Source organism: Ahaetulla prasina, chromosome 1 (genome assembly GCF_028640845.1).
Source record: "Ahaetulla prasina isolate Xishuangbanna chromosome 1, ASM2864084v1, whole genome shotgun sequence".
NCBI lineage: Eukaryota > Metazoa > Chordata > Lepidosauria > Squamata > Colubridae > Ahaetulla > Ahaetulla prasina.
Window position 1 is genome coordinate 202555480 of NC_080539.1, and position 26583 is coordinate 202582062.

Sequence of the window (26583 nt, forward strand, 5' to 3'; positions counted from 1 at the left end):
CGACGGAGTTCCAAGTTTTCTAAGCCTAGGATTTCAAGTCTGGTGGGATAAGGTATTTTGTTGTTTTCAGAGGAATGGAGAACTCTTCTTGTAAAATATTTCTGGACACGTTCAATTGTATTGATGTCAGAGATGTGGTGAGGGTTCCAAACAGGTGAGCTGTATTCTAGAATTGGTCTAGCAAATGTTTTATATGCTCTGGTTAGTAGTGTGGTGTTTTGGAAAAGAAGCTAAAATTAGGTTTACAACTCTTAGAGCTTTTTTGCTATGTAGTTGCAGTGGGCTTTGGCACTTAGATCATTTGACATGAAAACTCCAAGGTCTTTAACGGGATGGGGTCGTCTGTAAGGTAATGTCCATCTAGTATGTACTTAGTTTTAGAGTTCTTTTTCCTATATGTAAGACTGAGCATTTGCTGGTTGAAATTTGAGCTGCCAATTTTAGACCAAGCGGTTAGATGGTCAAGGTCGTTTTGAATGATAGAAGTGTTGTCTGTGGTGTTAAATAGTTTGACATCGTCAGCAAAGAGAACACAATTACTTGAGATATGGTCACAAAGATCATTAATGTATAGAATAAAGAGTGTTGGTCCAAGGACGCTGCCTTGAGGAACGCCACTCTTGACAGGAACAGGATTTGATAAAGCATTGCCAATTTTGACCACTTGTTGTCTGTTAGACAGAAAAGCAGATATCCATTTGTGGAGGGGTCCTGAGATGCCATAGGATGTTAGTTTAAGGAGAAGTTTATCGTGTACTACTGAGTCAAAAGCTTTGCAGAAGTCTATGTAGATTGCATCTATTGATTTGCCTTGATCTAGATTTGAAGTCCATATGTTTTGCAGTGGAGAAGTTGTAAGTTACATGATAACTTTTTCCTGAAACCAAATTGTTTGTTGGAGAGTAGGTTGTTAGTTTCTAAGTGTGAGGTAATGGATTGATTGATGATAGATTCCATGACTTTGCAGGTGACGAGCAAAGGGAGATCGGTCTGTAGTTTTCGACTAAGCTGGGGTCTCCTTTTTGAAGATGGGGATGACTGTGGCTAGTGACCAAAGTTTGGGAAGAGAACTGGTAGTGAAAGCTTTATCAAAGATAATACTTAGGGGTTCAGCTATATTAATGGAAAGTTTTTAAGAAATATGCACATAGACCATCAGGTCCAATAGAAAGCGATGGTTTTAAGTTGTGAAGAGCTTTACCAACGTTGTCTTCTGTGAAATCTATATGAGTTAAATCATCATAGTCATTGCTGGTTCGTTTGTGGAATGGTGGATATGGGGTATCGGAGGTAACAAAACTGAGCCAAAGAAAATGTTGAAGAGGTTTGCTTTGACTGTTTCGTCATTGCATTCTTTGTTGTTAGAATCTTTTAGTGGTGGGATGGATCTTGAATCTTTAAGTTTACTGTTGACAAAATTATAAAAGGCACGATTGGAATTTGTGCGTAAAAGGTTTTCTTCTTGCTTGGTGTGGTAATTTGTGCATTCAGTTTTAATTTGGTTGCATATGTTTCTGTAACGGTTTCTGAAGTTTGTAACATAGCCTTTTTTGTTTCTTTTCCAGAGGGATTTTTTTTTTGATTGAAGCTTTTTTATTGATATGGGTAGTTTGTTTTTCTTGGACATGGTAGTCATTCGTGGTACATATAATTTAATGACTCTATTGATTTCAAGTAGGAAGATTCTATAGAGGTCATCAGCGGTTATGCAGGTTGCAAACAGATTTTGCCAGTTCAGAAGTGAAAGATCGTTGTTTATAAGGTCGTAATTGGCTTTCTTGAAGTTGTAGTTGGGAGTTCTGGTGTTATGACGAATTAAGTATGGACGTATATTGAGACGAAAATCAATCATGCAGTGGTCACTGTTTGAAAAAGGTTCTTTAATTTGTATACCGTAAATTGAGTTTGGATTGTTGCAGAAGATGAGGTCAAGGCAGTTGTTGAGTCTTGTATTGTTAGTTACAAGTTGTTCAAGACCTAGGTTTGTAACAGTAAATTCTAATTTACTGAACCACAAAAACAAGTTTAAAGTGACCTGCTTAATGCTGCTAGTCTTCACAATCTATCTATAAGCAAACACCTGGGTTTAGCTCATAAAATCATCCGTTGTAATGTCCTTCCTGTCAATGACTTCTTTAGTTTCAATAACAATATCACAAGAGCTACCAACAGATTTAAACTCAATGTCAACCGCTCTAGTTTAGATTGCAGAAAACACGATTTCTTTAACAGAATTATATATGCTTGGAATGCATTACCTGACTCTGTGGTTTCTTCTCATAACCCCAAAAGCTTTACTCAAAATCTATCCACGGTTGACCTCACCACTTTCCTAAGAGGACTCTAAGGGGCGTGCATAAGAGCACAAACGTGCCTACCGTTCCTGTCCTATTGTTTCTTCCTCTCTCTATATATATGTTTATAGTACCTTGTTTCTCCTCATATATATGTTTATATATTATATAATCCTTTATGCAATGCTTGTATATATTGTTATGACAAATAAATAAATAAATAAATAAATCTGGGAAAACTGTGGTTTTACATCTCAATAGGTGCTATAAATTAATAAAGATTTTAAAACATATTTTAATGTTGTTGTTTTCCTTTAAACCTCAATGTATGTCTTCAGTAGGCATTTCCTTTGTTGAGAGGAAGATTCCCATTTCACAGCCAATAGACAGACAAAGTGGTCTAGTGATGAAAAAGCTGAAGTAGGACTTAGAAAATCCATACCAGCTGTAGAACATCACTGATATCTCTAGTGAAATCTCTATTTTGTGGCCTACTCTATCTTATATGGCTATCGTGAGAATAAAATTAGAAGAGCTCTAAGTAAATTAATTCGGTTCCTATAGGAAAACCAAACTGTAAATCTAGTACAGGTAGAGTCCTCTACGTATGACCAATTGCTTAGTGATCATTTGAAGCTATGACAGACCTCCCAAGGGCTACTTAGGAACTGGAATCAAAATGCCCTCCCTCTAGTCATTGCCCAGACTGCCCCCCCCACAAGGGAGTATGAGGTCATTAAAAGATGATGATGGAAGTGTGCAACAGGTGTACTTTTTTGTTTTTTCTTCCATTCAGTCACATCCAATTCTTGAAGACTCCCTGCAGTTTTCTTGACAAGGTTTTTCAGAAGTGGTTTGCCTCCTTCCTAGGACCAAGAGAAAGGGACTGGCCCAAGGTCACCCAGCTGGTTCTAGACTCTGAAAGGTCAGACCAGAATTCACAGTCTCCTGGTTTCTAACCTAGAATCCTAAGCTTCTATATCAGACTAGGCTCTCTTATAAATGAAGAAGCAGTCAGACATAAGCTTAACTGCTGGATTTAAAGAAGACAATTTGGTTATACAGTCCAATAATCTATATCATTCAAATTTAAGTTCATTAAATCTAAACCATGTATTTATCATCTTAATATATTCCACGCTGAGCATGAGTGGGTTTCAGTTCAAACCCTTCAGCTTTTCCATTGCGCACCTGAGCTAATTTCAAAAGAAGGAAGAAAAATACCATAGAGAAAGGAATAGGTGCTATTTTCTACATTAAATAACATCGACTGCCACATCAGAAGATTCTATTTCTTTCCTGTTTAATAAACGTCTGCTCTTTAAATAATGCAAAATGAGTCAAACAGTTTTGCCTTCCTTTTAATGCTCTGTGCACCTCTCCTATTCTATCATTCTAACACGGAAAGTGAAGCAGAACTGAAGTTTTGAATACATTATATTAGGAATATAGACCGGAATAAAAGATAAGGCTCCAATAATGCAGAAAAGACAGAGTAGAAACCATTTTAAATGATATATGCTTGAGAATTAGAAGGTTAATAAGGGAAAAGTCTCTGTTTTTTCATGCAACAATTTCAATACATTGATCTAAGTAAAGAATCTGATTGCAGGATAGTTTGAAAGGGAATTTTTATTTTTAGATTACATCAAACTCCTCTTTTAAAAAAATTATTTAAAACATTTTTAAAAATGTATATATTTTATTTTAGTGTGCATTTTGATATTTTTTTATTTTGCCAAATAATTTAACAAAACAATAAAAAAAATTCTCTTGGACTCAGGTGTAGTTTTTATTTTAGGCACATTAAGGCAGCCCAGTGATTTTTTGAAATAATTGAAAATATTCTTTTTTTTCAAATATTTAGGACACTGAATATTTTAATACAGTAAAAGATGTACTCTGAGTCTTTTTTAGTTGCTTCACTGCTTTTAGGATTTATTCAGAAAAAAATATTTTCTGAATGACCTCTAAAAATGTAAGGTGAAAGAAAGATGTTAGTTTATCCCTGAAATACCATTTTATATTGATTTATCAGGGAACAAAATAAAATACAGCATCAAATCAAAACTCTTTGTGAATGTCAATAATATAAACCAGTTCTTACAAACAACAATGCTGAAGTTCCTAATCCTATTCTGAGAGACATGGGTTGTGTTTGTTTTTTAAGTGAATGAGGTGTGTTTCTCTATGGCCTTTAAAGTCATGGTGTTTGGCATCATTGTATAACTGCCGGTGGGAACCAAACCAGAATATCAATAAATGACCTACCAATCTTCTCTTCTTGCTATCCTTGCTATATTTATATTTCTTTCATGTACATCTTTTCAATCTGATTTCAGATTTCCTGCCCCCCTCCTCTCCCCCCCTAAAAATATAAATTATCATTTTGTATCACGAAACATGTCCATTTTTCATTCAGCTGATTAATATTTTTAATTTAGAAACCTTTTAGAGACATTCTCTGACCTTTAGGACTTTTTTCGTCTATAAGTACTCGCACAAGTTTATTTATTTATTTAGTTTGTCAAACATGTATGAGATAATAGATATAAGTATAAACATGGGTATGAACCAGGAGTAGAATCCAGCAGGTTCTGACAGATTCTGGAGAACCAGTAGCAGAATTTTGTGTAGTTCAAAGAACCGGCAAATATCACCTTTGGCTGATCCTAGAGTGGGAAGGGAATGGGGATTTTGCAATATCCTTCCCTCTGGAGTGGGGTGGGAATGGAGATTTTACAGTATCCTTCCCCTGCCAAGCCCACCAAGCCACACCCACAGAACCGGTAGTAAAATATTTTGGATTTCACCACTGTTAGGAACACAGGAAATGGGGACAAATAAATGGGGACAGTAGGACAGGGACAGTAGGCACACTGGTACACTTATGCACACATCTTACAGAGTTCTTAGGAATGGGGTGAGGTCCAGAGTAGAAAGCTAAAGGTTAAAGTTATGGGGCTTTGAAGATGTAACAACAGAGTCAGGTAGTGCATTCCAGGCATTGACCACTGGAGCATTTTCTGCAATCGAGTTTGGAGTGGATTACCTTGAGTTTGTATCTATTTTTTGCTCGTGTTATTATTGTATAATTTAAGATAGTGACATTTTGATTGTATGGTAGCTGGATTCTTAGAGCACCCATAGCTCAGTAATTGACTAAGGTATTCTGTTTCTGTCTTTGGCACCTTGAATTATTAAAACAGGAGTTTTCTGGATGGATTGGGAAAAGCACAGGGGTCAGTACTGGGATGGCCTTCTCCAGTATCAATCAAGATCTTTATCTATCTATCTATCTATCTATCTATCTATCTATCTATCTATCTATCTATCTATCTATCTATTTATTTATTTTGTCATAACAGTATATATAAGCATAAGCATGAAAATAACTATATAATATATAAGCATATAAATGAGCATAAGTATGTAATAACTATATTAATTGGATATAATGAAAGGAATCAATAGGACAGGAACGGGAGGCACATTTTGTGCTCTTATGCACGCCCCTTATAGACCTCTTAGGAATGGGGTGAGGTCAATAGTAGACAGTTTTTGGTTAAAGCTTTGGGGATTTTGAGAAGAGACCACAGAGTCAGGTAGTGTGTTCCAAGTATTAATAACTCTGTTGCAGAAGTCATATTTTCTGCAATCAAGATTGAAACCTTTAACATTGAGTTTAAATCTATTGTTAGCTCTTGTATTGTTATGATTGAAGCTGAAGTAGTCTTCAACAGGAAGGACATTGCAATAGATGATTCTATAAGTTAAGCAAATTATCCAAGCAAAACAGCATAGTCCTGACTCTGTGGTTGCTGCCTTTTGCTACTATCTTGATGTTCCGCCTTATCTGGATGAGGAACCCCAGGCAGGAAGCATCTCAACTCATTGCTTTGCCTTTGGACAGCTATTTAGTTTAGCAGCAACTAGGAAGAATGAAGTGAATGGAGAAACACTTGTCTCTCAAGCTCGGGAATCAATGCTAGAAATGCCCCCATGCGAGTTCTTGCAAATCCTCTACTCTCAGAATGAACTTATTAGATGGAACAGCCCTCTCGCTTAATTTGAAATTTTTTGATATATAAAGTTTAAATTGCCAAGATGTGTAGTTATTTTAAAATGTGTTGCTATATTTTTAAGAGGATAAAAGAACATATCTCTGGGATACCAAAGTAGGATGGTGGGTTATTTTTTATTAATAGGTTGTGTTTCTCTTTTAGATTTTGTAATCTAACCCAACAAGACAGACACAGACTTCAGAGAATAATTAGAACTGCAGAAAAATCAATTGCTACCAACCTGCCTTCCATTGAGGACCTGTATACTGCATGAGTCAAAAAGAGGGCTGTGAAAATATTTACAGATCCCTCACATCTTGGACATAAACTGTTTCAACTCCTACCCTCAAAACGATGCTATAGAGCACTGCACAACAGAAGAACTAGACACAAGATCAGTTTTTTCCCAAAGGCCATCACTCTGCTAAACAAATAATTCCCTCAACACTGTCAGACTATTTACTAAGTCTGCACTACTATTAATCTCATCATTCCCATCACCCATCTCCTTCCACTTATGACTGTGTGACTGTAACCTTGTTGCTTGTATCCTTACGATTTATATTGATATTGTTTCCTGATTGCTTATTTGTACCCTATGACTATCATTAAGTGTTGTACTTTATGATTTTTGATGAACGTATCTTTTCTTTTGTGTACACTGAGAGTATATGCACTGAGACAAATTCCTTGTGTGTCCAATCACACTTGGCCAATAAAAAATTCTATTCTATTCTAATCTAATCTGAAGTACAATATAAATTAAATGGTTTGAAAAAAGGACAGAGAGGAAAAGAGAACATTCATAAAATCATTTTCCACGGTGTAACTTTGTCTTGAAGAGTCAGTAGATTTAGATTTAACTGACAGAATCCCCTGGATGCTTTGTTTGTGTATGTATCAAAATCCAACTATTGTACTAAAATAATTTCAAATCTGGAATCCAAAGATCTGATTTGCAATACCTGGTTATGAAGTTTCTATTCTTAACTTTTATCTGATGATTACTACATATTTAACTCTTCAGCATCCTCTCTAATAGTTGCAAGAAGTTCGTAAAACTTTCCCAAAGCTCATGGGTCATAGAAATGTCTTATAAATGTAATATACAAACTATATATAAATAGTTTCCAAAGTTTCCTCATGCCCATAACTTTAAAATACACATGGTATGCTCTCTAGACCCTAACTCCCATGAAAATAACTATATAATATATAAGCATATAAATGAGCATAAGTATGTAATAACTATATTAATTGGATATAATGAAAGGAATCAATAGGACAGGAACGGGAGGCACATTTTGTGCTCTTATGCACGCCCCTTATAGACCTCTTAGGAATGGGGTGAGGTCAATAGTAGACAGTTTTTGGTTAAAGCTTTGGGGATTTTGAGAAGAGACCACAGAGTCAGGTAGTGTGTTCCAAGTATTAATAACTCTGTTGCAGAAGTCATATTTTCTGCAATCAAGATTGAAACCTTTAACATTGAGTTTAAATCTATTGTTAGCTCTTGTATTGTTATGATTGAAGCTGAAGTAGTCTTCAACAGGAAGGACATTGCAATAGATGATTCTATAAGTTAAGCAAATTATCCAAGCAAAACGGCATAGTCCTGACTCTGTGGTTGCTGCCTTTTGCTACTGTCTTGATGTTCCGCCTTATCTGGATGAGGAACCCCAGGCAGGAAGCATCTCAACTCATTGCTTTGCCTTTGGACAGCTATTTAGTTTAGCAGCAACTAGGAAGAATGAAGTGAATGGAGAAACACTTGTCTCTCAAGCTCGGGAATCAATGCTAGAAATGCCCCCATGCGAGTTCTTGCAAATCCTCTACTCTCAGAATGAACTTATTAGATGGAACAGCCCTCTCGCTTAATTTGAAATTTTTTGATATATAAAGTTTAAATTGCCAAGATGTGTAGTTATTTTAAAATGTGTTGCTATATTTTTAAGAGGATAAAAGAACATATCTCTGGGATACCAAAGTAGGATGGTGAGTTATTTTTTATTAATAGGTTGTGTTTCTCTTTTAGATTTTGTAATCTAACCCAACAAGACAGACACAGACTTCAGAGAATAATTAGAACTGCAGAAAAATCAATTGCTACCAACCTGCCTTCCATTGAGGACCTGTATACTGCATGAGTCAAAAAGAGGGCTGTGAAAATATTTACAGATCCCTCACATCCTGGACATAAACTGTTTCAACTCCTACCCTCAAAACGACGCTATAGAGCACTGCACAGCAGAACAACTAGACACAAGAACAGTTTTTTCCCGAAGGCCATCACTCTGCTAAACAAATAATTCCCTCAACACTGTCAAACTATTTACTAAGTCTGCACTACTATTAATCTCATCATTCCCATCACCCATCTCCTTCCACTTATGACTGTGTGACTGTAACCTTGTTGCTTGTATCCTTACGATTTATATTGATATTGTTTCCTGATTGCTTATTTGTACCCTATGACTATCATTAAGTGTTGTACTTTATGATTTTTGATGAACGTATCTTTTCTTTTATGTACACTGAGAGTATATGCACTGAGACAAATTCCTTGTGTGTCCAATCACACTTGGCCAATAAAAAATTCTATTCTATTCTAATCTAATCTGAAGTACAATATAAATTAAATGGTTTGAAAAAAGGACAGAGAGGAAAAGAGAACATTCATAAAATCATTTTCCACGGTGTAACTTTGTCTTGAAGAGTCAGTAGATTTAGATTTAACTGACAGAATCCCCTGGATGCTTTGTTTGTGTATGTATCAAAATCCAACTATTGTACTAAAATAATTTCAAATCTGGAATCCAAAGATCTGATTTGCAATACCTGGTTATGAAGTTTCTATTCTTAACTTTTATCTGATGATTACTACATATTTAACTCTTCAGCATCCTCTCTCTAATTGTTGCAAGAAGTTCCTAAAACTTTCCCAAAGCTCATGGGTCATAGAAATGTCTTATAAATGTAATATACAAACTATATATAAATAGTTTCCAAAGTTTCCTCATGCCCATAACTTTAAAATACACATGGTATGCTCTCTAGACCCTAACTCCCATGAAAATAATAGCTTTCATTGTTAAAGACCCTTTCTAATTCTCTTTTTATATTCCTGCAAACCAAAGAAAGTGTGAAACTAGTGGAAGAGGTTAATTGCAGGCTTCCCCACCAAATCACAGGGAACCTCTGATGAGTGTGCTTACTGGAGTGTGGAGGGACACCTTCTAGCAGCAAAGGGATTTGTTTCTAGATTTGTTTACAATTTCTAGGAGTAATCATCATGGCAATTACTCCATGGGTTATGTAAACCCATGGAAGGATGGTGATAAACCCTGCAGTACTAGTGACTGACTTCCTATCTGATAACAAGCACACATTGATAAGTGGGCACCACCCGCTTGTTGGTAAATCATAACAAATGAAGATGCCCTTATATAAGTCATTGTCAATAAAAAACAGACTGTAGTCTACTTTATTATAGACTTGGTGGCTTACTGAGGGTCCTAGTGCAGAGGGGTGATGTCAGTTGCTCTACAGGGACCTTACAGGGCAGACTTAGTTGACTTTCTTTAGGGACAGACACTACATAGCAGTAAAAGATAGAAGGCGCTAAGAAGTTTCATAGTGGAGGTTACCGTAGTTTGGAATTTCTAACTAATTGCTGGGTGTCAGTGTTCAGTCACAGAAGGAAGGTTATGCTAATGAAGTAATTGGGTGCTTTCTTACACAGTTGCCAAGGCAGCTTTTAAAGAACAAAGTCTTCTAGCATTTGAAGAGCAAATAAAACAAACAGCCTGTTTATCTACCAAATGTAAAAGAAGGGGTCCCCCCCCCTTCCTATTCTTTCAAGCCATTATGCTGGAGGAGCAGGTGGGCTGTCAAGTCATGCAGACTTTATTCTAATTAGATTTCTCTGAAACTTTAAAACCAGAAGACAGGGTGGGGGAGCCAGTACTGATTTTGGTGCTGGGGAAAAAAAAAAACGTTCAAAGATAAAAGGATTTCCGCAGTAGTTTCCAACCCTCTTTTGAAAATACAAGCTAGTTGTTCATTAAGCCAGGAGTTTATTTTCCTGCAGAGAGAAGTAGGTGGCAGCAGTGGGGAAACGGATGCAGGAGTTCAAATGCGCTTGGGCTACTGAAGGTGCAGGCAGAGAACAAAACTCAGAGAAGTAATTAGAAGGTCAAACCCAGCAAGAACAACACACACTTACCCACAGGGCAAGGGCAGGGGAGCTTGCAAGGCCCTGATATATTTACTGCTTAGCTTCATTACAGCTCTGGCTAACCAGCTTATATTCATTTGAAGATTAATTTCATGCAAACATGGTGCCTTCAGCAGGGAGGATTCATTACATGTCTCTCAATCCAATCTGAAGAACAGGCGTGTTGTTTGGAGATGAAACTTTAGATTCAAGCAGCGTTGTTGTCAGCAATAGGACCTCAGGGAATAGAAAGTAAGGTTGTACACCTCCCTTAAGGTTCACATCTTGAGAAATAGCTCAGTTCAAAACAAAGAGACTGACAGCTTTTTTCTGAGTTGACTCAGAGCTGAATTGAGAAGAGAATTCAGAAATGTTCTATGTTTTGTTACTTCTGGGCTGTTCCTGAAAATCCTCAAGTATGGATTTTAATATATAGTTTTGTTGGAAGAAATATCCATCTGGGTTCAGTTCCAAGTGGGGACAAAGACACTTGTTGTGTCTTGCCCGCCCTCAGAGCAGCCGGGGCCTTCTTACCTGCTCCCGAACACTGAGGAATGTATGCCTCCCGGCCCAAGTCCTGGCTCCATGCCCACACAAACTGCAGAAGAAGGAGCACCTCCCGGCCCCAGCCCTGACTCCATGCCCAGGCAAACGGAGCAGCTAGACCCCTCCCCCTCCTCCACAGCAGGTGAGCCTGAGGAGGGTTTATTACCAACAGCTGATTGGTGTGACCTTCGCATCAGAAGATTGGATAGGTGGAGGCAACAGAAGGAAGGGAGGGGCAGGCCTTAATGAGTGCTGAGTCATGGAGCCACACCCCATGGCCTATATAAAGGATCTACTTTCTGGCAGTCTCTGAGTCAGGCAAAAGTCGAACTTATCTTGCTGAAGTCACTTACTGTAATGTATCTTTAAATGTTTTGGCGGGAAACAAGCACGTTGCTGATTGGTTGAAGCTGCCGGTTAAACTGTATATAAGGAGAGGTTTTTCCCCAGCCGGTTGCTGGGTTCACCATATAGTAAAGAGCTGTTGTCACTATCCTGGTCTCCTGTCTCGTTATTGCCCGAATCTAACACTGGCGACGAGGATGGGATCTCAGTCCGACGGCACCTATTTGTAACCCATGGGTTGCCCGACACGTTAGTATCCGATAACGGCCCGCAATTCACGGCAACCCAGTTTGAGGAGTACTTGGCAGAAGAGGGCATCCGACATGCCCTCTCGGCGCCTTTCCACCCTGCGACGAATGGCCTTGCAGAGCGTTTCGTCCGGAGCGCAAAAGAGGCATTGTCCAGACTCAAGCCAGGCGACTGGCAAACAAAAATCGATGTTTTCCTGGCCGTCCAACACAGAACCCCCTGTGTCACAACCAGCAGAAGCCCAGCAGAATTGTTAATGGGCCGAAAGCTCAGGTGCCCACTAGACCGGTTAAATCCAAACTATACACCGGAGGGTTACAAGGGGGGACTCGAAAAAACAAGAGGGATGGAAATAGGCGACCGAGTGTGGGCACACAACTATGGTGAAGGCCCGATCTGGGTAGCAGGAAAAATCCTAAACATAACAGGTCCAAAATCATACTTGGTGGAGTTAAAGGACGGCCGAGTATGGAGGCGCCACATAGACCAAATAAGAAAACGCATAGCCGAACAATCCAAATTAGACGAAACAGGCCCTGACTACACAATGTTTGAATCCACAGCTGACTCAAACCCGGGAAAATCGCAGGACTTATCTGAGTTCCCGGAGGTCCAGCGACGCCAACAGGTTCCATTAGAAAACAGCAGGGACGACTCTGCAAATAATCCAGGGCCGGATGGCCTAGAGGAGGAGCTGAGAGGAGCAAACAGCCCCTCCGGTCAGCTCAACCCACTCCCAGGGAATGAACTGCGCAGGTCCGAAAGAGTCAGGAGACGCCCAGTCTATTTGCGTGATTACGTTGAAAAATAATATGTAAATATCATGTAAATATGGGTAAAGTGTTTTCTGGGAGGGAAGGAGTGTAATGTATCTTTAAATGTTTTGGCGGGAAACAAGCACGTTGCTGATTGGTTGAAGCCGCCGGTTAAACTGTATATAAGGAGAGGTTTTTCCCCAGCCGGTTGCTGGGTTCACCATATAGTAAAGAGCTGTTGTCACTATCCTGGTCTCCTGTCTCGTTATTGCCCGAATCTAACACTTACTGGTCTCCTGCCTGCTCTGAGGACTTTGCTAGGACTTTGGGCAGAGCTGCAGAGGCAAACTTGATTCGGATTTCCCTGACCCGGCCGTCAGCGGAGGAGTGGGACATGACAACACTGGAAACATGGAGGCTGCTTGGAAAGATGGTTTAATGGTGGTCAGGATCACATGGCTTGAGTTCCTGAACAGAAAAAAGGGCTGAGATCCTGTGTACTCCCTGGCTTTATGCTTTGTCTGAGCTTTGAACTTTCTGGGGCACAGGAAGAGTATCCTGATTGGTTGTCAGACTCCCAGGTGGTCTAGGGGTCTTAGCTAACATTGTAGGTTGTCCCTCAAGCTTGCCTGAGCCTTGCCGTGTGGTGAGTTTCTGTTGCTAGATGCGTCCTATTATGTTGCAGATGGCCCATTGACAAAGGTGGGGGGTGGCAGGAAGTTGCAGGGAGCTGCTTTGTCTTTAAAACATGTTTCTCCATTTCTCATCCAGGGAAATATATTCTGCCTTTTTAAATATTTTCTAAAATATTTCATTCTTCTAGGAGGGGGGTGGGTGCTAAATTCCTACAATTTATAAGAGGATTGGGTGCAGTGGTGGTATTCAAATAATTTAACAACTGGTTCTCTGCCCTAATGATCAGTTGGGTGGGTGTGGCCATGGTGGCGACAGCCAGGAGGTGTGACAGGCAGCACTTGGCCTCCTGCATCCCTCTGGCAGCAAAAAAGGGCTGTGTGGGGGATGCACCACATTCCCCGCGCCCCATTTTGGGCCTAGTAGACCTCCCTGCAGCCTCCTGGGAGTGAAAACGGGCTGCGGAGGGACTCCTGGAAGGGGTGGGGCCAGCCAGCAATTTAACTACCGATTCTCCCAAACCATCCCAAACTGGCTGAATCCCACCACTGATTGGGTGATATTTGCAAGCATAAAAAACCCACAAGGAGGGTGGATTTCTTTAAAAATTCAAATAAAAGGCACTGAGATGTTGTTGCTTAGATTCTTGAAATTTTGATTTGGTTTTAAAATGTCTGATGAGAACAGGATAGTAGCCTTTTCAGACAAATAAATGAACTGATAAGAATAGTTTACAAGGAGAATGACGATATCATTAATCTCTTTTAGGATGATAGTGCTGACTTTTGGTGGCTCTGTAAAATGAAACCATAACAGGGATTCACTTTACCCTGCTGTCATATGGGTCGTAGTGAATGAAATATAATCTGCCTGTAGGTTGATACAGATCAATCCACCTAAGTTTGGAAACAGGTTCCCGAGGGGCAATGCCATTGTACCCAACTGTGTTACTACTAAATATAAAACCAGATACTCAGCATCATGGTCAGAGCCAATATGGTTATTGCAGTTAATGTGGTAAACTAGGAGTAGGGATACCCAGCCTCAAATTTTTTAAGCACAGAAGCCATCTGGGTAAGGAAAAAGAAAAAAGAAAAAAATGATGTAGAAATATAATATCTATAAGTGGACAAAAGAACTACCAAGACACTACAGATAGTACTCACTTTATCCTTTATTTAACTATAGAAAATGTTAAATTATATTTAGGTAAATGTAATCAAGAGATATCTACAATAGTCTTCACGGTGTCCTAGTAGCTATTTCTCTAGTCCTTTCTTATCCAGAAATGATAGGGTTTTCTTAAATAAGGCTGCTGCCTGGGGGTGACTATGACTAGAGAAATCCTCATATTTTGCCACACTGGTTCCCACCGAGTAATCCTTAAAAAACTCTTATCTATGCTCAGTAGGATTCACTCTTTGTCTTCCTGAAGAGGTGCACTGAGTATCTTTTCTGCCATTTCATCTCCCAGAGCTCCTCTGAAATCCAGGCCCCTGTTGCTAGCTAATTCCAAGCAGTTGCTAAGGTGTCAATCAAACCATACAAGGGTTCAGGGATAATCCCAAACTCTGAAACCTGAATAGGTCCAACAAGAGCAGTTCTCTTGGGCCAGTTCTCTAGACTTGCAACTTGCTCTTGCCGCTGTGGCCTGCTTGCTGCTCTCACAGCGCCTTGCACAGCAGACTTAAATTTTGCGTGCTTCACAATGGGGGAGATGGCATGCCCTCCTCCTCCTGGAGCCCATTACGATGTGGAGCATTGGCTGCAGCCAGGCTGGGCCAGTGTCTCAGGGCGGAGGAAGTTTCGTGTCTCCCTGAGTGACCAAGGTATGAGCAGCACCAAGAACTACTGGAAGAAGCACCCATGAGATGAGAGGAAAATCCAGGGGCGCTTCCCTCCCGCTCTGGAATATGGAGCAAGTCTCCATCCCCGCCATTGCCCTTACCTTCTCAGGCCACGTGAGGAGTGACTGGGAGGCGAGGGCGAGGGGCAGGGGTCAGCCAGCCAGCAGGGAGCCACAGCAGGGGGAAGAAACAGCTTCATTTATGTGGGAACCTGAAATGACTCTTGATTTAAATCATATGGTAAAAAGCACCCAAAGAAAAAGAAAGAACATCAGCAAAAAATCCAAAAACAAAACCCAACTCTTGCCTGTTTTTGGAAATAGTTCAAGAGGGAACACACACACACACATACACAAACACAAGTGAGAGAGTGGGGGGAAGAGAGAGGGGGGGAGAGAGAGAGGGTGGGAAAGAGAGATAGAGAGATGAGAGAGTGGAAAGGGGGAAGAGACAGAGAAATGGAAAAATGATGGAGGGAGAGAATGAGAGAGAGGAAAAAGGGAAACAAATGAGAGAGAGAGAAGGGAGAGAGAGAGGGAGATGGACACAGAAATGAGAGAGCTGGAGGGAATAAATGAGAGGAAAAAGAGGGAAACAGAGAGAGAAGGGGAGAGAAAGAAAGACAGAAAGAAAAGAAAAAAGAGAGGGAGAGAAGGAGGGTGCGAGAGGGAGAGGAAAAAAACAAGAGAGAGGAAGAGAGAGAGAGAGAGAGACCAATTTCCCACAGAAAACACCGGGAGCCACAAAACCCTGGTAGGCATGGCGGGGAGGGGTGTCCTGTGACTGGGTGGGAGTGAGGGCTATGCCAACCCACGCAGGTTTTGTGGCTCCCAGTGTTTTCTTTTCTGTGGGAAACAGGTCCAAATGGCTCTTTGAGTGTTTAAAGTTGCATTCTCTGTATTTTTTCTGTGTGTAATAGATACAGATAAAATATATGCACTGAAGTTATCAATAACTGTTTTTCCCAATATATTGCCCCCTAATTCCACAGTAAAAACATATAGTGGCAGCCAAACTTCCTTGCCGCTTACAATGATTTTTAACTAGGGTTGAAATCTAGCAGATTCTGACAGGTTCTGGAGAACCAGTATGGAAACTTTGAGCAGTTTGGAGAACCGGTAGGGGAAATTTTGAGTAGTTCAGAGAACCGGCAAATACCACCTCTGGCTGGCCCCAGAGTGGGATGGGAATGGAGATTTTGTGGTATCCTTTCCTTGGAGTGGGGTGGGAATGGAGCTTTTGCAATATCCTTCCTCCAGGAGTGGGAAGGGAATGGGGATTTTGTAATATCCTTCCCCTGTAGTGGGGTGGGAATGGAGATTTTGCAGTATCCTTCCCCTGCCACACCACCAAGTCATGCCCACAGAACTGGTAGTAAAAAAAAATTGGATTTTACCACTGTTTTTAACCTAAAACAAAATAAAACAAAAAAGACTGCAAAGGTAATTCTAAATTGACAAATTCTCTCTCCCAGCTAATGGTCGGAAAGAAATGTGTTTAGATCATCAAAACAATCAGTTAAAAGCTAATTCCAGCCTATTTACAAAGCTTAAGCAATACTTCAAGGTCTTAAACGTTGGCAGCTTTGGCCTATCTCAATTTTTCATCAGGGCAAAAATGTGGATGAAATGTGGCTCGAAAAAGGACAACGTGCAAGAAGCAGAAGGAAAACTAAATTCCTCAGTCTTCCGTCATGATACCACAATAGAAGAAAGAGGGCAAATATTGTGATTATTATTCAACCAGCTGCTTTTGACATGTTTCAGTGTTTGGAAAGCTTTTTTTTTCTCTTTAAAATGGTCAGCTGAAGTAGAAAATGGGAGAAGGATGTTTGTGGACAAAGGCTGTGAACATGTGGCACTGAAATTGGAAACCTGAACACAATCCTAGTACTAAATTTTCCTCTCCAATGGTCAAAAAACACAACTCAGACATGTGCCATCTTCCCTCCGCAGGCGAAAAATGGGAATGTGTTTTCTAGGCTCAATAAAAAATTACGTTTTACTAAAGAAAAGGAACAACAGATGGTATTTAATGCACACATTCCAGTTTGGAGCAAGGAATGGCAATTTAGATTATACAAAGGGAGAATATTTGAAGCATCATTTCTACTTTCGCAGTTCTTTGATCTCAACCCTATCTGTTGCAATCATTCCATAACCAAAAGTGGACACATCAAACAGTTATTCTTATGAAAATAAAAAGTTTTCATGTAATGAAACACACACACACACACACATACACACACACACACACACACACCACTAATGGGTTGCTACCAGTTCGCCCCGGATTGAGCGAACTGGTAGTGGCGGTGATGGGAGGCTCTGCCCACCCATCTGGACATCTCGGTGCATGCGCAGAAACTTCCGCACATGCACAGAAGTGTCACATGCACAAGTGCACGTGTGCCCACAAGCAAATCAGTAGCAATGGGAATTGAATCCCACTACTGACACACACACACACACACACACACACACACACACATGCATATACATACACAATAAACCTGTGGGCCTGTGTCTGTGTCCATTCTTGGGACCGCAATGGAACAATAGACAGATCAGTGAATCAATGAGATAGGACCTATCACACTTGCTAATAAAAAGTATATACTTATTTAGTTATACTTAAATAACCTATAAGTTATTGGAGAATGGACTAGTAAAGTATCCAATTTAGCAGAAATGGCAAAAATTTCTGCCTACTTGAAAGACTATACACAAGAAAAATATATTTTGGAATGGAGAAAGTGGATTGATTATATTCAAAATAAGTATCAGATTAAAAAATACCAATTAGCTTTTGAGTGAAGTTAGGGTTTGTTTTGTATTAGTAAGTTTAAGAAAGAAGGGAATTGATAGTGGAAAGGTGTGAAAGGACTGAGGATTATGTCTTATGTTATATTTTAGATTATGTTTGTTAGATATCATACCCTGTATTTTGTTCTGGGAAGTCTTGGGGGGGGGAGGGGAAAGGGGGGGAAGGGGGAAGATTATAAATTGATTGATTGCCAATATACATGGATAATTGAAGAATTAATTAAGTTGGGTATGGTGCAACCTGCTCAGCAACCACTCTAGAAGGGAAAGGGTAGGGAGAGAGGAGAAGAGAGAAGGAAGAAGGTAGGTAGTAGGGGGAGAAGAAGGAGGGGAAGTGAGAGGGTTAGAAAGGATGGAAATGAGAAGTGGGAAGGAGGAGAGGAAGTAGGAAAGTAAGGTGGAGAAAGGTGGAGAAAGTAAAAGAAGGTAGAGAAGGATAGAAAGGTTTAAGGAAGGGAGTGGCGACTGGGCAGGCCTGATTGAGTACAATTTATGGGGAGGAATAAATGTTGGATAATTGAATGTATTGTACACTGGTTAAATTGTTGGAAATATTATGGAAAATAAAAAAAAATTGGGGAAAAAAACTTATAAGTTATTTACTTATACTTATTTAGATCAAAATCTGATATTAGAGATGTAGACTGTCCTCTCCCCATTGTCTCTCTCTTACCTCCCATATGTTCTTCAGAGAGTCCTCCCATTCTCTAGAGCAGATTTGCCAAGAATCTTCCCCTCTTCAACCTATGGAAGATATTCTATCAAGGGGGGGACTACCACTAATGGCATCTGGCTTACTGTTCTTTGATCCTTCTTGTCAGGAACAAATCTTTTTTTTAAAAAAATAATATTTATTAAATTTCCAACATATAAAACACAAAATACAATACACAATACAAAAAATGTAAGAAAAAGAAAAAAACACAGCAAAAATTTAACACTAATGACAGCTTTTCCATATCAGTATCTCTATCATAACAAACATATTTACAAAGATTCTAATTCTACATATCTCTATCTTAAATTACATCCTTATCTAAATTATATTTATCTATACATCCTTATCTAAATTACATCTATTCACAATTCAGTTTCATATCCTATGTTTCTTCAACAGTTTTACCTTCTACATATTATATTTAACAAATTATCCCTTAGGTTTTATGTTTACTCTCAAGCCAAGAATACCATCTGTTGCCAGGAACAAATCTATCAACCTTCATTTTTTCTCTTCCTCTTCTCACTTGGCTCAGAAGAAAACATTCTGGCAAAGATTTTCAGTATCAGATAATAATAAATATAGAATACTTCACTTAAAAAACAAAAATCAAGGCACAGGGGATATTGTTCTGGTAAAAATATTTATAAAAATGATACCGGAATAACAATGGCCTGCAATTGGAATGAGTCGGCAATGTAATATAGTTACAAAAAGACATCACACACATATACACACAATCCTCAACCACAATTGAGTCAAATTTCTGTTGCTAAGTGAGACATTTATTAAGTGAGTTTTATCCCATTTTATGACTTTTCTTGCCACTTTTTTTGTGTGAATTACTGTGTTTGTTAAGTTGATTGTTAAGTGAATCTGGCTTCCCCACTGACTTTATTTATTATTTATTTTATTTTATTAGATTTTTATACCGCCCTTCTCCCGAAGGACTCAGGGCGGTGTACAGCCAAAAGATAAAAATCCAATATATATACAATTAAAACAAAAAATTTAAAACAGAGCATATTACAAAAGTGGCCGACATTAAAAATTTAAAATTTAAGACCCTAAAATAATAAAACCCCAATTAAAATTTAATAAAACTGTTAAGCCAGTCCCGCTTGACTTTGTTTGTCAGAAGGTTACAAAAGATAACATGACCTTGGGACACTGCAACCATCATAAATATGACTCAGTTGCCAAGTGTCTAATTCTATCCATCCATCCATCCATCCATCCATCCATCCATCCATCCATCCATCTATCATCTATCTATCTCTATCTGAATCTATGAAGCATTTGTCAAAGACTGAAAGGATATCCTACAGAAGAAAAGTCAAGCTCTCTTTTCTATTGTTCCAAGATTCAGGATCTAAAATAATGAATACCAGTTGCAAGAAAACAAATGCTGTTTGGATGTTAGTTTCACAGTGAAGCCAATTATTTGGAGATCTGATAGTCTCCCCTTGTATGGATGTGTTCAAGTGATGACAAACCATCAACTGTCTGAGATGCTTTAATGTGGATTTTTACAAGAGATGGACTCACTGGGCTCCAACAGACACTTTCAATTCTATGAGTTTTATGAGGAATAAAAGTTAGGGAACAAAATATTGAGTGTGTCGTAGTTTAAAATGGCCTAGTTGTTTTCTCAGCTCTTGCTGCTGAATAAAATGTGAGAAACAAAGACATGAATGGAGAACCGCTTCTACAAATATGTAATGCCAATGTTATTACAACTAAGGAGCCTTTTTTTAAAAAAATCTAATTTCTGTAAACATAGACAGTTAGGTACAGATTTCATATGAATGTCTGTGGTTAGAAGGGGAAAGAGAAAGTTGAAGATTTTACTGGTTGTGTTTGCCTGGGCAAATTTATTTAAAGAAGCACTCTTTCCTTCTCCCCAATTTTATATCTACCTGTTCTACAGCAAGACACAAATATATGCACACACACACAAATCAAAAATATATTTACCTAGAGGTGTTGCTTCAGCGATACTAAGCTAGAATGCAGGGGTGGGTTTCACTTACCTTTGCTACTGGTTCGCTTGCACACACGTACTTGCTTCGCTTGCCCATGTGCCACATCTGTATGTATTTGATGATGTCTGGGTGGTGGGCGGCGCCTCCCGCCACTGCTGCAACTGGTTTGCCCAAACCGAGGCAAACCAGTAGCAACCCACCACTGCTAGAATGCTATGTAACGTTCCTCATATACAATAATAACTTATAGCCTTCTCCAAGAAACAATTTTAAACATGCAGGTTCATGCATATTTAATCGCATGGATAAGTTCTTGATATTGTTATTGTGTTCATTTATAAACATATATGAGGGATCCTTAGTGCTCTCTGAGCTTGTTTGCTTTCTTGCAGACTTTCATTACCCTAACTAGGTTACATTATCAGTACTAAATATATTAAGCATAAGCTATTCGTCCCCTAATTGCTTTAGAGATTAGAATGTCTTATCTCTCTTACTTTAGAAAAATGGTCTCAGGCCTTAAATTCTACCTGTATCTTCTACCTAATCACTTTTGTTAGTTACTGTAGTTAGCTAATCAACTTATTTTAATCTGAGATATTCTGTTCATAAATGCACGTATATGTGTTCCAGATAGTATAAATTAGCACAAAAGTAACCTCTAATTTCAACTTCCAGAATGAATTTAATTCATTCCTTAAAAGAAATTAGAGTCGAGCCCAGTCTCAATTTGGCCCTCTTATCTAAAAATGTGGGACTATCACATCTGAACTATAAAAATCCTGCACTAGAGAGCAGCAAAGACATTTAGAAAACTGACTCTCTGTTGCCATCTAATGGTTACTTGGTTTTATCCCTATGGAATTCCAACAGCTCTTGGCGATTATTTTTTTAGAATCTAGGAAGGAAAGAAGATGTAACAAAAACCAAGCTGGATAGTTTGGGGTTTTTTTTGCATTTATATCCCGCCCTTCTCCGAAGACTCAGAGTGGCTTACACTATGTCAAGCAATAGTCTTCATCCATTTGTATATTATATACAAAGTCAACTTATTGACCCCAACAATCTGGCTCCTCATTTTACCTACCTTATAAAGGATGGAAGGCTGAGTCAACCTTGGGCCTGGTGGGGCTTGAACCTGCAGTAATTGCAAGCAGCTGCTAATAACAGACTGTCTTACCAGTCTGAGCCACAGAGGCCCGTGATAGTTGAAGTAACACTGCCATAGCTTCCATTCTTTATAAACCACAGGTTTAAAATCCAACATTTCAGAAACTCTCAAGAGCAGATGATACAATAACAGTAAATCAATCTGCATAGCATAGCATAATCAGAGCAGCAACAATTAAGAATCTCTGGAAGCTATAAAGTAATTTATCAATGAACGTTTAATATAAGTCATGGTGCTGCTGAGCTTCAGTGTGATAACTTGGTACTTTTTCCTTAAGAAAATGCCCATGAAACTCTTACGATTTTCTTTGGGTGGGAAGGAATTTGAGCTGGAATGGAATCTTTTCCATTCTTCATTCTGCATAAAATAGAATGAGGGGGGGAAAGTGAGAAGAAAATGTGGTTTAGGAAAGAGGACCTTCACTGCTTTTGAATCTAATGGAGTTTGAGTGACAATACCAAAGAGATACTAGACAAATTCAATGTGATTTCAGACCAGTTCTTTAATTTTAATTATAATCTCAAATCATGACAAGCATGGGGGAGGGCTATTGATAGCTCAAGGGCTATACACAGCCCACAAACCTCTGTCTTGGTGGTTGGATGAATAAATTTACCATCCTGCTAAATATTGGAGAGTCAGTTATTGAATATTATGTTGAATATAAATTCATTTGTCACATTCTCTTTCAATTTTGCTGCAGGAAACCCTTTAACGTTTTTCAGCAAGCTCTAAAAATAGGCTTAATACAAACTACCATTTCCTCCGTCTACCTGGAATTCCTTGGAAAAATGGGTATAGCATAGTGCAGTCCTGTTGTGTCATTCCTTAGCCATTGTGATTTTTGACAACTATTATTCTCTATGGAGGAAATCTAGCAAAAGAATGTTTACACCCTGCAATATACAAGGCAGTTTCCTATAAGAAGAAAACAAGGGGCTGATGAAATGTACACATTTCATCATAATAAACTACATTATTCCATGCAAATGACCTACTACAAATTTTGCTTGCAAATGTCCTACCCTGTTTCTGCTTTGTACAGATAATTGTCGGACAAAGTAACTGGGCTCTCCTACAAGAATACTTAAGTGATAGGTTGGTGTACCTTAACTAACTAAAATAATATCTTATGTTTATGTGACATGCAGTAAAGAAGCAAAAATTATGTTCTGCAATGGCAAGCAGAAATGAACATAGCAAAGAGAACATGGTATGTTCTCCCAAAAAACACTCCGGGAGTTTTGCATTACAGCGCACAGTATCTGTATGTGGGCATGGCCTTCCCTCCAGGATTTTCATATAGCCTAATGACAATTTAGCTAACTGGGTAGGACAGCACAATCTATTAGCACTAATACAGCCGATGTCCACCTCTTCCCAGGCAGCATAAAGAGAAGTTTCACAACTTTCACTATGTAATGTTTGCACATCAATTAGTCAATCCAATTCCACATAAAACAGTATGTGTCTGCTCATTAATGAAGAAAAAGTTGGCTGGTATGGGGAATGAAAACAGTATGATTTAATTATAGCACTCTGGGATGCCAGTGTTAGCTACGTCAGACTTTAAAGGAGTTTTCTTCAATTGCCACAATGGAAATTATGTAGAATATGCAATTATTAACCAAATGATGCCTCCTGTTTCACATCTAGTTCTGGAGCGGAAAGTATTCCAGCTATTTGTTGAACTACAACTCCCAGGAGCTCAAATGTCATCGGTGAGGGATGCTGGAAATTTTAGTTCAACAATATCTGCAGAGCGACAGGTTCTGTGTTCCCAACCTGCATAAATGTTATAAATCCCAAGAAATCTCCTTGGTGCTCATTAAAGGGAAAGTGAATTATATGTCACTTAAGAATAATAAACAATTTTATGAAACTGCCTGTATGCAGAATGCTTATTGTCCACTGTAATTAGCCTTAGGTCCCTAGTGTAATAAATGGATGTTGTGTTGTCTGCAAACCTTTATCTGGAAAAACTTTTTGAATGTAAATGTTCTGTTCAACCGATCAAGCGTGAATAAATTATCTGAGGCTATAAGATTAGAAAAAGCATGATTACTATCAAACATCTTTTCCTAAGTGGTACTGCAATTTTTGTTTTCTTTTAATAAACCCTCAAGCTAAGCTGGCATAAAATTAGGACTGGGCAAACATCAAGGAGATCATTCAAAAAAATCAGTGGCACCCAGCAAGTATTATTGTCAGACACTGAGAAGCCCTGAGGGCAACGTCCAGCATTCATCTGGAATTTATCTAGTCTGACATACTGTTCTGTTGTGTGAAGAAGCAAACATTAAAAGCTAGTATTTTCTGGTAATGTGGCAGATTGTTGAAAGATAATTACTGGGCGCAGAAATATCATGTTTCATTGTTCTCTTCTACAACAGCTCCATGTGTCGGCACCTTAGGAGGTAAATAAAGATAGGGAATGTTTTTTGTCAATAAAATGGCTAGTTATATATACCCTCAAACACATTTGTTTTGTCATTTTTCCCTTTACTATTGGTCTACTAAGCAAAAATTGATTAAAATTTCATTGGTGCTATATATGTTCTCCTATGCCTTGCCCATGGTAAAAGAAAGTGAAAAATCTGTGGTGTTCAAAAAGACCTACCAGCAATTTATATATATGTATGTATATATATGTGTGTGTACATGTATATGTATTTATTTATTTATTTATTGCATTTGTATACCGCCCTTCTCCCGAAGGACTCAGGGCGGTTAACAGCCAATTTAAAAGATACAATAAATATACAATAAAAACAAAACTAAAATTTATATAAATAGTGGCCAAAATTAAAAACTAAGTAATATAAAAACTAAAACCCCATTTAAAATTACTTAATCAGGCTAGCCCAGCTCGGCGGAATAAAAGAGTCTTCAATTCACGGCGGAAAGTCCGAAGGTCGGGGAGTTGGCGAAGCCCCGGAGGCAGCTCATTCACACAGCTGTGTGTGTGTATACACACAGCAGTGGGTTTCACATATTCTTACCACTGCTTTGCTCACGCATGCAGCTTCTCCACATGTGCGCAGCCTCGAAAATGTGGCTAAATAGAACAGCATTATATATATTTGTTGTTAGTCATGAAGTCGTGTCTAGCCCATTGCGACTTCATGGACAATGTTCCTCCAGGACTTACTGTCCTCTACCATCCCCCGTAGTTTATTTAAGCTCACACCGACTGCTTCAGTGACTCCATCCAGCCACCTCATTCTCTGATGTCCCATTCTTCTTTTGCCCTCAATCGTTCCCAGCATTAGGCTCTTCCCCAGTGAGTCCTTCCTTCTCATTAGGTGGCCAAAGTATTTGAGCTTTATCTTCAGAAACTGGCCTTCTAAAGAGCAGTCAGAGTTGATCTCCTCTAGGACTGACTGGTTTGATCACCTTGCAGTCCAAGGGACTCACAGGAGTCTCCTCCAACACCATCGTTCAAAGGCCTCAATTCTTTGGCATTTAGCCTTCCTTATGGTCCAACCTTCACAGCCATATATTGCAACTGGGAAAACCATAGCCCTGACTATACATACTTTTGTTGGCAGTGTGATGTCTCTGCTTTTTAGTACGCTGTCTAGATTTGCCATAGCTTTCCTCCTCAGGAGCAAGCATCTTTTAATTTCTTGGCTGCAGTCCCCATCTGCAGTGATCTTGGAGCCCAGGAAAATAAAATCTGTCACTACCTCCATTTCTTCCCCATCTATTTTCCAGGAATTGAGAGGGCCAGATGCCCTGATCTTAGTTTTCTTAATGTTGAGTTTTAAGCCAACTTTTGCACTCTCCTCCTTCACCCACATCAAGAGGCTCTTTAGTTCCTCTTCGCTTTCTGCCATTAGAGTGGTATCATCTGCATATCTGAGGTTGTTGATATTTCTCCAATAGCACTTGAACAATAGCACTAACATTCATCTCAATTAACACAATGAAGAAATGGGCTCATCCAAACCATCAGTGCCAAGGCTCAATGGCAAAAGTAGGTCTTTGAGGTCTTGTGAAAAGCATCACAGTTGGGCAAGAACATAATGCTCCAGAGGGTAGATGCCACAACAGAAATAACTCTCTTCTTGGGTCCTGCAAGAAGGCATTCCCTCACAGACAGGACCCAGTCAGAGCATGCCTTTCTGTGGTACATTGTAGTCTGGAGTCCCAGGAGGGAGGCAGTACATTTCAGGCAGCAAAAGACAGTGAAGTTTGTGTGGGACAAAGAGAATCAAGATAGCTCCTCCCTAGGAGTACTATAAGTATATGCTTAATGGTGCAAGTAGTCTGCTTTAGTTTGGCATGATTTCTGTCTATAAATTACAAACATTAAAGGAAACTGCTTAGAAGAACCTCAGGGTGTCTTTCCTGGGCTTTTGGAACCTGGCACCCTCCTGCTGAATCTAACAGGAAAGGAAGTATCCCCACTGAGAGAAGTCCCAGGTAGAGAGTATATCTCAGAACATTTCTTTTATTAAACTTCCTAATTAAAACTTATGATCTCATTGTTGCATGATTAGTACCACAACCCCAAGGAAAGAGGCATAGTATGAGGTAGAAACACAAGTAAGAGGTATGCATACAAATATTTGAGAGTTTGAACGACCAAAGAGACATTTTCTGAGGAGAATACCACTGGATACTGAGGAAAAGAGTTGTCCTTTTGGCCTGAAGTCTCACAATAGTAACCCTGCAGATTATTTCTTTAGATCTTCCTCCATGTTCTCTGCTCCGTTTTAAAACCATTTTATTTTTTAAATCAAAACCAAATAATTATGAAGACAACACACTGCATCTTCATTTAGAAGAAGGTCATAGGGCTCTAAGAACCCTATGTTTAGAAACATAACATCTGTCTAAATAAAATAAAATGACAGAAAAAAAATATAAAGTATTTTTTTTAACTGTTCTGTTTCTGATAAATGAAATGTATTGACCTGCAAGAATACA